At 40.3% G+C, this 13,424-nt stretch overlaps 1 protein-coding gene across 3 annotated transcripts in view; it reads left to right on the top strand.

Annotated features, from left to right (window-relative positions):
- syt6 (synaptotagmin 6) overlaps window positions 1-13,424 on the top strand; it is a 189,642-nt gene that overhangs the window by 20,401 nt on the left and 155,817 nt on the right. The window contains exon 1 of one of the 3 annotated variants that reach the window (XM_062978668.1): window positions 4,817-6,041. The exons of the other annotated variants lie outside the window; for them this stretch is intronic. The gene's annotated coding sequence lies outside the window, so the exon portion shown is untranslated. Of the gene's footprint in view, window positions 1-4,816; window positions 6,042-13,424 lie in introns of those variants that run through there. 3 annotated transcript variants of the gene reach the window in all.

The raw sequence follows: 13,424 nt of genomic DNA, 5'->3' as shown, positions 1-13,424 counted from the left end.
TCTGCAAAACTTCATACCCATTGGTGCTTCTTTATTGGAATTACTGGAGTAAAACCCATTCAGATACAACAGATTGACTTGGATAGCCATATGCATATCTTTTTAAATATGAGCAAATGTTTGAGCTCAGTTTCCTATATATATGCAAGATGATTGTTGACATATCATGACAGTATGCATTTCATACGGTTGTCTTAGGCAAAGAATACTCAGAGTTGGTTGGCCATTTCCTCTGAAATATGTGTGTGTGGCCTAAATACCCTAAAGGCGACAGACCTTGTCTGATCTTGGAAGTTAAGAAGAGCAAGCCCTGGTTTAGCACTTGGATGGCAGACTGCCAATTAAAGCCAGGTACTGTAGCCTATATTTTAGAGGAAGGAACTGGTAAAATCATCTCTGAGTATTCCTTGTTTAAGAAAACCCTATGAATTCATAGGATCACCATAAGATGACAGGTGATATCCATGTTTGTGTGTGTGTGTGTGTGTGTGTGTGCATGTATGCATATATATGCACACATCCTATCATACTGAGCTATTTGCTGCTTCCTAATGTGCTTTTTCTTCTTACCCTCTCATATATAATGGGACAATTATAGCAACAGTATATAATTGGAGAATTACAGGGTCCATTTGTTTCAAAAATTTGTTTTTCAATATAGCATTATTTCCATAATGTAGAAAAAGACCTCCTTGGAATTTTTTAATAGAGTGCGTGTAAGTAAATGGAAGAAACCAACTGTAAATTAAGACCGATTGCATCAATGTAAACAAACTTGCACTTACAGGATGAGTGTGTAACATGGGAGTATGGTATAGCATTCAGCTATAGATCCATTATAAAAGCAATGCAGATCAATAACCTCACCCCAAAACATGTAATACTTGTAATACTAATGTGGTCTTAAACACAAGTAGAATCTCAATATTTGTTCCATTCCTGGACATGTTGTACATCTTCAGCTGATTTATTAGAGAGAATGCACACTACAGATACTTGGGTGTATGCTGTCTGCATGGATATAAGATACTTACATCTTACACAAGGTACTTTAAAATTTCATCCAGATAAATACGAGAACAAAAGCTACTCTAATATTTCCTACATGGAAACATTTGCTTGTTTGGAAAGGTGACCTTGGGAAGCTTATTCCTGGCTCTGGCTTCACTTCCATGGGTTGCCTGAAGGATGGTTCTGGTTCAAAATATTAGCCTGTTTTCTTTACCATCAGCTGAACAAGTAGAGATTGACATGAGCCTTCTACAGTGGTAGAGGACCATTTCCTGCAGCATTGCTAAGAGCCATGGTGAGAAATGCTGATTGATCTAAATACTGGCTTTTGCATTCTGATTAGCTGCCTGCTCCTATTCAGAATGATGAACTATTTGCTCCCTATGGGTCTAATATGTACAGACATGGCCTTGCTATAAAACAGCTGGAGAGGCAGTGTTGGATTTTTCCTGTGGTTATTTAGGTTTCTTTATACCTCCTGTTGCTCTCTTCAGTGACCAAAACAGCACTCTAGATTGATAGGCAGCTTCTGTACTGACAATAATTGTCTATTGATTTCACATTTTATTGCTGCATCTCTACTTGCAGTTTGGATGCCTCATGTACTGCTTAGACTCATTATAAGCAGGGTTATATTCCACAAGAAAGGTGCTACAGAGTGCTTGATAAACAGATAATTCTGTCTTTACAGCAGTGTTTGGTGACCTTGTCACACTGCCACTGGAGTTGCTCCGCTTTCTTCGCAGGACGTGGGGAACCCGGCACCCCATGTCCCACATCACCCAGCTCCAGCTGAGGGAGATCCCATGGGGGGAAGTGTGGAGTGTGTGGCTTCCCCCCATGGATTCCAGTGGCAACACAGGAAGCCTACCATGTTGGATTCCAATGGCAATAGAGAAGCCTTCCGTGCTCACCCACGGAGCCACGCTGGTGTCGTTTGATGGGAGCTGGTGGGCTCCTTGCGTGTCCTGGGCTAAACTTACAAAAGTTACAGAATTCTTTAGAACTTCAATGTGTGAGCAGCAATGAATTTTTAAAATTGTATTTCCCAAGGATTTGCAGCAGTGTTGGCACACATGAGTGCCACAGCAAAGAAAACCTTTCAACTGAGATCTCTCAATCAGGCAGTCATATCAGAATACTGAACCTAAAACTGGTAAAGGAAGCCATACTCTTGTTAAAATATATCTGTATTCTGATCTAAATAACATTAAGTATATATGCATGGAATATGGTTTTGGTTGTGAGATAGATCTGCATGGGTGCCTTCACCATATACCATAATTCAGTAACTGTTCCACATTCATAACATGCTAGTTTGACTTTGTGAATTGGCCTAGAAATCATTTTTGCACATCGAATTTCAACTGGGTATGCCCAGTGATTTTAACGTATTTTCAATACTTTTGATTATCTCATATATCTATTCCGTCCTTCCTGGAATTAATGCAGGTATTTCCTTTTAAGAAAGCACCCCAATCTTGTTGTAATGTGTTATCTTCAAAAGGTGTATTAGGGATGGTTTGTTTTGATTAGGGGAATTGACTTCACATTTTAAAAATGGAATTAGCTTGTTTGTAGAATTCAAGTGATGTAGCACTGAATTGAACTGAATGACTCACTGCAAATATTCTCTGAAAGTACATTTCATGTTTTTTGCCATTACAACTGCAGGGGTCCTAAAAGTCCCAAGCTTCTTATTTAGGTCATTTCTTCTCTTGAGGCTTAAAGTGATCTATATGACAATTTGTTCATGTTTGGATGTATTTATTCATTTTAAATATTGATCAACTGCCTCTCAATATGCCAGGGTTCCAAGACAATTCTACAACCCCTAAAATATGAAAATGAGATATATTTAAGAAAGATCCATTGTTGGGACTACTTTCAGAATGTGGGCATGCTACCTAGGGATTGAGAAAGCTGTAACACACCCGGAAAGTAGTTTTTAAAAGCTACGATTCATTGTTTTAATTTGTTTGATACACTTTAGAATGACCACATTCAAACTATGTGCCAGTAGAATCTAGCATGACCATAAGATGGAACCCAGCTGGGAATCTGCAAGAATAACTTTTATTGGAGGAGACTCAGTTTTGAGTGGCTTAAATTTTATAAGAATACTGTTTCAACTGGGGAGACTTTGAAAGGAGATAAAAATTCCCCTATCCATCAATATTCCATTGCCTGAAATCTAAAAGAGCATAAGTAGCTCTTATTCGAATAGTAATTCATTCTGTCATATGTGGAAATCACACTGAGTTCATAAATCTTGGCTAAGTCTGTTTTTCAGATTATCCACCTATATTTTGATCATCGTTTGTTTCTGGTGAGTTGTACAGACTTGCTAGTCCTTTGGTATATTTAGAGCCTTGAATAGTCCAATACAGTGAGAACTGTGTCCAGCTACATTGGCCACTTTAGCCAGCCAAGAGGGCCATCAATTGCTTTTTCTTCTCATATATGAGCTGTGAGCATCAGAAACTAAAGCCACAACCTTCTGATCTGCATTACTATTACCCTTGTGAAGAGCCCTATTGCAGAAGATATGATTGGCTTCTAGTATTGCTCTGTGAACCCAGAAAGCCCATTGGTTCTTATATCTGAGATTGGTATCATCAAGCTCAGTACCTTCGAGTACTGGAATTTCAACATTCTACTTTGTCTGTCAGATGTTCCCATCATTTATGGTGTTTTGGATGTTCAATTGATACATTCTGAACTGTAGCCTCACTTTATTAGGATTTCTGGCTGCAATTGAGTTGTAAGTCCTCACAAGAACCTAGGAAGTTCAGTAAATCTCATTGGTTTCAGCAGATCTACTCGAGTTGGGACTGACCATAAGATTTGGACCAACTTCCCTGACACACTTAGTTTCCTATATTCTAGTATGGCCATGTGATACTAAATGGGAAATGAAATGCTAAAAAAGTAAAAAGTGTCTTTTAGTGAAAAGTAGATGGATTGGACCTGTGTTATCACTCCCAGTTCACTGCAGAGCTCCATGTGAGCTCTTGGCCTTTGTGGGTGCCCCATGCTGACATCAGCAGAAGTGCCCTCAAAATTAGGAAGAAGATGGGGAAATTGGTTCCATCCTTCTTCCTTGTCATGTGGGTGCCTCTGGTGTTTGTCAGCACAGGGTTTCCATGATGGCTAGGAGTTCACATGGAGCTCTGAGACTGTCTGGAAATGGAAGGTGAAGTGATGGTCCAGTGAGGCTGATGTGGCTTTGGCCCAGCAGAGATTCCAACCCACCACTGCATGGGTTTGGGAGGGTGCATTTAGCTGTTTCCAGGGCCAGTCTAGAGCATTTCCGCAGCAGTCTGGCCCTGGTGTTACTGAACAGTGTAAGCCTCAGTCATTCCAAGTTCTGCTTCTGTATATTATATGGAAAATGTGTGTCTCGTTCATCAGAATTGCAGTCATTTCATGAGAGGTATGAACTTTCCTGCAATGTTTGTTTCAAGTGACAAGCTGGCACTATTGGTCGCAAGTATATTCAAATGACCAGCTGGGTTGTGACGCACACACACACATATTGTGATATAAATGCATATGCTGTCATGGCATACAAAAGTTAAAATTAATGTAGAATGGGAATCTCTATAGGAAGGGCTACCTAAGACATTTTGCAACCTGAGGAGAAAGGTTGATGTGGATTGAAGTTATCTGAATTTCATTTCACTCCTGGAAATGTAAATCATCACCACACCTCAGGGAGGTGCCCATTTATCTTCCAGGATCCTATTACTGTTGATACACTGCTTCACCTGCCCTCTGTACACTGACCACCCAAATGTTGTGGTGAAGCAGTGATATTGTCATGCCAAAGACAGCATAAGGCCTGCAATGGTTGTGTTTCTGTCTGTCTGCTTGCTGAGTCATGGGATTTCCCAGCTGCACCAGTTGTAAAGTGCTGGGAGATTAAGAATGGCTAGGTCTTCAAGACAGAAACCTTACTACTGCTTGTTTAGAAAGATGGATACAACAAAGAGGGCAATAGATGAGGTGGGAGGCTCATAAGGAATGGCTGGGAAACTGTGCTGCCATCTCTGATGTTCGCTTCAGCCTCTGTTCCCTCTTGGTAGGGCTTCCCTTGTTCTTCAGTAGCTGCTCAACATAATCCTCTTTATTTACTTTTACTGACTCTGTGGTCTCTATCATACTATACAATATAATCTAATGATTTGATCAAATTTAATGATTCATCTAAAATATACTGTTTTCATTTTTCTGGTGCAGATTTAAACCTTATGGAAAGCCTTGAACGAATTTAGGATGCTTAGAAGTAGTTCTGTTAAACAATCATTCTTTTGTAAAGTAAAAAAAAAGAAGACCAGGACAGGAGAATGAAGCTACTGTGAGAAGAATTTGAGGAATTAGTCAGTAGGGAACTAATTTTTAGAGATAAATGAATAAAATAAGGGCATATTATCTACCTGTAGCAGGCAGAGATATGTATCACAGTGCTTTGGTGTGTAATTTTAAACATCACACTGCACACAACAATTAACATGCCTTCTGAGCCAGTCAGCACATTTCTGTAAGTGTCTTTGGGACCCGAAGTCTTGATTATCAGGTCTTCCCAAAGGAATACCAGCACTTGCCTCTTCTACATCAGTATTGCAACATCTTGCATTACTTCACCTATATGAATATCAACCTAAAAACAGAAGACAAGCTTGTGCAAATCATTGACAAATTCAGAAAAATGTGTGTTTGTGCATGCTTGTGTGTGTGTGCATGCGCACGGATGCTCTAAGCCCAGATGTGAGCTGAAAGCTGGCTGGCTGCATCACTTTCTAAGCAGTGTACTGAGGCATCAGAACTGTAGACTTTTGTCTATGTGTGTGTGCATGTGGACTTGCAAGCCGATTCCAGTGTAGCTGCAGTCACCTCATGCATAGTCAAGGGGGAGAATCTCAAACTCCACAGAAAGACACAGTGCTCTTCTCTGCCGCTAATTGTATCTGTGGAGCAGACTGAAGAAGGTGCCGGAGAGCCAATATCAGGGTACGAAAGCCTGCCTGGTAAGTGAAAGCTCACAAAGTTGCTTCCTTCATTTGTCTTTCCTTTCAGTGGGGAAAAGAATCTTCTTTCCTCTCACTGACTCTGCCTTGGAGGTTGATGCAGCTTTGGGACTGAGATGAGACTCGCTTTCCAATATTTTGTGCTCAGAGACTCAGCATGTGCTCACAGCTACTTCTGAACCACAGGGCTTTCCCCATTGTTTTGTAGAATACAACTAGCAAGCTGCTGTTTTCTTGCTCCCTTTCTTCCCCTTATTGCAGATGTTTGCTCTTTGCCATTCTTTTGCTTTGCTAAATTGCTGCCAGAGCAGCCGGTGTAGTTTTTGCATTGATGCCTTTATGCTTGCACATAAGCTTAATAATCTCATTTTGCAATAGTGTTTCTCATTTAAACTTCCTGTTTTGAATTCATGCTCCCTTTAACATCTTTCCCACCCTCCCCCCTCATCTCATATTTCTACTGTTTATATTTCTGGACATTATTCGGTAGCTCTTGGTTTGCCTCCATTTATTAGAAGGTAGCTTTGATTTCCTGGTTTGATCTCCCTCAGCCCCTTTCTGCTTTCAGCCCGTATGTGCTTTCTCTTTGGGAATTGTGGAAACTCTCAATCCTCTTATTTAAGAGAGCTCATCATTTTTCTTTGTTGAAGGCAGGGATACCATAACTAATAATCATCACCATCAACAGGATGGAGAAGAGATAGCATGGCACAGGCAGCAGCCCTGTTTGCTTAATTATACTTAAGCACTGCAAAATCATATCCTGTTGGGACCAAGAATGATATGTGTTTGGTCTGGGTGGAGGAGGGCAATTGTGGAAGAGATTTCACACTCTGCAATAACTCACTTGGGAACACTAAGTGCATTGAAGCCAGCTGATGCTAATTGATGCTACCTTGAAATTGAGTTCTATTTGTTATGCTACAGCATGTTAGTGTTTGACAACATCGCAGAAAACTGATCAGCTGGCACGGCAGGCCGGGTGCCAGGAGACCAGTTCTTCATATAGGCAGTCTTTGGGAGGATGCTTTGGGTATGATCTAGGGTGTTTTTCCCCCCTCTGGGTGAAGTGCAAATGTTCCCATGGGTTCAAAATGCTTCAGAATTTCTTTGTGTAAAATTGTGCTTGCCATTCTTTGCAAACACGGAAGAAGGAGATGCAAAACTTCAATCTAAAAAGGATCAATAGCCTAGTTCATCAAAAGCTTTCTTAAATTTGCTTCAACTCTCCCCCACCCCTTGCTGAACAGTGCATCTCCTCTGTCAATTACATGATGACCCAGAATTACCTGACCTGAGCATTGAACCTGATCACTGTAGCTGTTGGGTTTAATGGGGTTTTATGGTGTGTGACAATCTGTGACGGGTCATCAGAGGCGATGTGGAGCAGGATCAAAGATGCTTATTTTTTGTCCGCAAAACATTTTGGCTCACAGATGAACACTTGCATGTGAAAACGCTTGGTGTGCATTACTTGATAAGGGATAAATTTCTCCTTTTTTGTAAGCTAATGAAGACAACAGGCATTCATCACTTATCTAGCTGAGCACAAGCATCAGGTCCACTTTGCAATCTGAGTATTATCACTGATTCATTAATTGAGGGATTCAGAGGACTATAACACCACCCCAAAACAAGCCCCTTGAGACAGCAGCCCCCCACACTTCAATGGACTGCATAAAGCAACTGATACCAGGACTCTAGCACATTCAAAAGTAACAGAGAAGTTGGATGTCTGACTAATAGTATGCAAAAGCCCCACTTACTAATATATCTTCATCTCTACTATTTCTAAAGGAACAGATGTCACGAACACTTGATCAATCTATCGATCTCAGATGAAGTTAGTACTTAAAATCTGGGTAATTCCAGAATTTGACATGCTGAAGAAGAGATCAGTTCAATCTGAAAGCATTGCCACTGATGCCTTATTCCTAAAAACACATGGAGTTTGCAATCCTTACCACATATTTCATTCAAGTCTTTTTTCAGGCTGGGTTTGATTTAGGTAAATAATTTCCTTTAGTCTAAACCAGACACAATAGATTTATGTAGTACAATATAATCATAGAATCATAGAGCTGGAAGAGACCTCGTGGGCAATCCAGTCCAACCCCCTGCCACATTCAAAGCACCCCCGACAGATAGCCATCCAGTCTCTGTATAAAGACATCTAAATAGAAATCTAAATTTGTGAAATGTTCTTTATTTGTGAAATTTTGAACAAGCATTCCTCCATTTTTCCTTTGACACCAAAATATAGTAGCCAGCATCCTGTTAGTGAAATATGCAGGGAGGTATCTAGGACCTTTCATAGCACCCCATCTTGCCATACAACTGTTATGATAAACATATGCCATTCATCTGTGCACCTGGGATTGTTCCAGCTTATCCCGAGTTTCCAAAAATGACCTCTTTTCTTCTCTGTGCTCAAGAGCAACTAGATGCACTCCCACATCCAATCAGTGGCCTAAAAGATGTAACTGCGCCTCATGTCCAATACCCCAGGAGTTGCTGTTCTATACTGGGAGGAGCTGCTGGGAAGAGGGAGAAACATCTACTGCATTGTATTGACTCTCATTATGTGTGCTGATGGAGACTTCTATATTTTGGTTGCACTTTACAATATTAAATGTTTGCCACTGTTCGCTGTGAATTGCCCTGAGTCCCCATGGGGAGATAGGGTGAGATAGAAATAAAGCTTTTTATTATTATTATCTTCCCTCTCTCCTCAAATGCCTTGATTCAGTGGGGACTCTCCTATCATCCCACTTTTTTAGCTGCTTTAAACATTTCCCAATTTTGCCCTTCTGCTCCTTCTTTCCCTTTTTGTCCCCAACTCACTTCAGCTGTGCTAAACTGAGTTCAAAGTGGAAAAACAGTTTCTACTCAATTAACTCAGCAGGGGCATTGAAGTGGTCAACAAGGCCAAAGAGAAAAAAATTAGACTCAAATGATATTTTAGCTTAAAGTTCTTACTGCTAGTTACTAAGTTTTATGGAATGTAGGAAGTGGTATCTGACCGTGCCCAATGTCTCTTCTTTAATTGTTCTCATAACCTACCCTGACAGTAGGCTTCCTCAAGAATATCACTTAGTAGGGAAGGCTGAGGAGAAGGATGCTACAATGTTGGGAGATCTATTTTTTAAACACATTAAAATTAAATATTTTAAAATCCTGCTACAATACATCTTTAAAGCTTGTTTGTGCCAATAGAAAAAGATTGTGGCTGGCATCCTGATACTGGCACACACAGACATACAATTGTCCACTGGGATTTTTTGAACATTGCAGAGAGGAGTTTACTATATTCTTTACACAACAACTAAAATCCCTGTAAACCCACCTTTCATTTCTTCCTGTAACTGGACACACATTATACATATCATTACATATGAATGTATTTCAGAAGAAGGAAATGGTCAACCCACCTCTGAGTGTTCACTGCTTAAGAAGGCCCTGTGCTATTCATGGGGTCAACATGTCAAAAGGAGTCTTGGTATTATTAGGTTTTAATTCATGTGCCATGTTTTAATTAATATTGTAAGCTGCTTGGGTCCCATTTGGGAGAAAGTCAGATATAAGGGAAATAAAATTACCTTTGGGGGCCACAACTCCCAGAATCCTCCATCAAGCATGGCCCAAAGCTCCCCTTAGTGACTATGTTGGCTGGGAGATCCATGGAGGTGTAGCCCCAAAAAGTAATGCTTTGATCTATGATCAGGGTTAGAGCTTATTGAGTGGTGAACAAGAGACCAAAGACTTTATTTTTGCTCTGGTGGGAGTCATTTATAGTGCTACCTTTTCACACACACATCAGTGTCTTCTGGACATGGCAAAACTATCCAGTGGGCAACTAGTGGCTCCATGCCAGTTCACAGTGAATCTGCTCTGCATTTTCCTCCAGTTTTTAAATGGAGATATCCAACGTGCTAAACCAAGATCCACAAAACATGTTCAGCACCTTGGGTACTCCTTTTAAATGTTTGGATTAAAACCCAGCAGATGCCAATGCAGGTTTCTAATAGAGAAGTGTGGGCTGTTCTTGCATTTTTTATGGCAAAAGGTGAGATAAAGGAACCTGAGAAATGATGGGAAACCCATCTCTCTGCATCTGTCAGCATGGATAGCTTTCTTCTTGATATAAACCTGGCCATACAGGGAAACAGCTGTAGGTCTATTTAGCATGAAAATCAGAATTAGAGGTAGGGATTAAAATTTTGCATCAGTATAAAAAAACTAGCCACAGTTTTTAGTACTTTACCAGGCTGAGCAGGGAATTGGCAAACTGTGGACAATTCAGAAACAGCTGTCTAACCCCAGCATGGAGAGAGACCGAGCCATGTGTATTCATCATTATTGAGTCATTTACAGATGTTGCTACAACGCATTACAGTGAAATGTCGGGAGGTTAGCACACAGTAACACACTATAATTATGCGCAGCATGGCTTATAATAGCTTATTAGATTGTCATCTGTTAAGCAGAAAGCATTGACAACTGTTACTACTACATTTATAATTCCCAAGAGAGCAACTGATTAAAGCACAAAGCATCCTGATTATCATGAGGGAAAATTGCGTTCGGGGGTTGGACTGATTTCTGCTCTCTTGCTTTATAGAGTGTAGCAAATCTTTTGCTAAACATGGGTTATTTGGGCCCACTGTGGGAGGTGGAGAGGGGGAGGAGAAAGCCCATGAAAGCCTAGCCTCAGGATTATGAGGAAATGTCCTGCCATCATTTGTCAGTTTGTTTTGTGTGTGAAAAGAGTCTTTTTATAGAAACAGACTACCACATCAGAAGAAAAAACTCTCTTGCACAAACACAATGTGACATGCCAAAAAGCATTGAATCAGATGTTTATTTTGTCCAAAAAATGATATAAAAATGGACCTCAGCCTTGCCCTTATGGGATGACATTTTAGCCACAAGGTATTGTTTATTATAGAGTGTGTGTGTGAAAAAGACTTGAATGAAATCTCCGTGGGCAGCTCTATGTCTCTCAGTACACAGACACATTGCATTCTGCCGTGGGATTTACGTCAGTGAGGGTCAGGGCATCCAGGTCAAGGAAAGTATTCTCATTGCCTGTTCCCATAAGACTGAATAGTAGAATTTCTCTTACATGGAGGAAAATTAAAAGTTAAAATTGAGTCAATACCAAGGGAATGGGCTGAAGTGGTTTTTGCATATCTGGTGATCTCAGCTTCTGTCTTCTGCGGAGACATGAGAGAAGCCTCCCACAAGGATGGTAAAACATCAAAACATCCAGGCGTCCCCTGGGCAACGTCCTTGCAGACAGCCAATTCTCTCACTCCAGAAGCAACTCCAGTTGCTCCTGACACGAAAAAAAAGCTTCTGTCTGCACATTTTCATGATAGACTCTACTAATTGCTTACTGTGAAGTAAGATACAATGGTGGACATGTCAAATGGACTTTGGGCAGCAGGATTTCATATTTTATAGATAGAAATGTTCAAAGTTTGGAAAAGGTACATCCTGAGCCTCCAGAATGCCACCTGGGGGATTCTGAGAGCTGTAGTCCCTAAAAGTAATTCCCAAGCTCAGTGTTATGCTCTGTTTTCCTTCAGAAGCATTGCACATAGTGTTCTGATTGGGGGCTAACTTTCAGCTGATACATCCTGTCTGGCACATAATACTCCAGTGTTCAAGTGCTGACTAGGCTCCAATGCTCAAGGGCTACTGCAGTGACTCTGCAGTGACTGACTCTCATCCACTGAGAAGGTCTCCATCTCATTTAAATAAAACTAAAAGAGCAGGTGGTCATTGAACTGTTCACTGGCTTGTAACATACTGAAACATTGATTTGTGTTAATCCGAATTTCTTTCTCAGAAGCCATCTCTCTCTATGGCATGAAATTGTTTTGCAACTTAATAGGCATATTGTGCCTATATGTTCAAGTGACTAACAGAGTCAGAATATTGAGAAGTAAGTTGAAAGCCATCATACCTCACTTCCCAGAAACCAACAACTATAGATTTCATTGGCAATTAACAGGACTCAAAGTACAGTCACGGGGATATATATCTTTCCCCCATTTCAAATCTCTGCAGGCAGGTTGATAAATGATTTATACTCCTGCCTGTGTTGAACTTTGTGGTTCAGTAGGGGTTTTTTTTGTTTCTGTTTGGCCTGAAGCATCTTTCTTCAGTAAATCTGAGAGTTTTCTTTTTTCCTATCCCTTCGTTTCCATCATAACCAAGATCTGATACAGAATTTAGATGAGCACATTCAGATGTTCCTAGCAGTTATTGTGGGGAAAACACAGAGGAGAAAATGGCATGGGCACTTTTTCAGAATTATATACCATCTGTACTCACACACCTCTAGCATGGCTACAGGATTAGAAACATTTTGAGACTGTGATACATTCAGTGTACAGTATAGGAAAATTGTTTCATTCTGGTTGCATCTTGAAAATGATGATAGGATTTGTTGTTAATTGCCTGAAGTCAGTTTCAACATATGGTGACCCTATGAATGAGGAACCTCCAAGACACCTATACAAACTCAGGACTCTGGCTTCTTCAGTTGAGTCTGTCCACCTGTAATGCAGTTTTCCTCTTTCCTTATTGCATTCACCTTGTCTCTTGTTAAGCTTTAGGAATAGACTATCAAAAAGTTTATATTTAAAACAAGAACTCAGTCTACTGCAGTGATGGATCAGCATCAGCTCCTAGTCAGTGGTGAGTTTCTAAGGAAAAAAGAACAATTGTAAACACTGTGCACAAGTATGTTACTGGTTTATGGCACATTGGGGTGGGGTCATGCCCCATATCAAGTGCTTTAGATGCATTGGCCTATTGTGCATTGAGATTAACTTGAAACTGCACAGTATCCCATAAACACAGATCTCCTTTTCAGTTCTTTGCCATCAAGTCAGTTTCAGCTTATGATGATTCTGTTAATAGTCTTAGGTCTTGCAAATATGGGACGGTGTTTTTTCTTGAATGACTCAATACTAACATGTTATTGTCTTCTTTTCCTGCTACCTTTCATTTTACCAGGGTTTCTTGTCTTTTGCAATGTGTTGTGCTGTCTCATGATATGCACAAGGCATGATAGCCTCAGTTAAATAATAACAGCTTAGGTTAATCATAAGAGTTTAGATTTGATGTGCCTATTTTGTATATCCCTGGGGAAATACTTGATTATTCTGCTAAATAGCTGTCTCTTATCCTTGATTTCCACTGCTGTATTTGACCTCACCCTATAGCAAAATCTATTTGATTGGGATCAGTGGGGGAGGGATGATCAAATTACTCCCACCACACTTTCAAAACCTATAAGGAGCTTATGTGCCATTGCTGCAGAAGCTAACTTCACACTTGCTTAATGTGTTAGGAGGAAAAAGAGGTACC

The sequence above is a fragment of the Anolis carolinensis genome, chromosome 4, assembly GCF_035594765.1.
Source record: "Anolis carolinensis isolate JA03-04 chromosome 4, rAnoCar3.1.pri, whole genome shotgun sequence".
NCBI lineage: Eukaryota > Metazoa > Chordata > Lepidosauria > Squamata > Dactyloidae > Anolis > Anolis carolinensis.
This window is presented reverse-complemented; position numbering and strand designations above follow the sequence as displayed.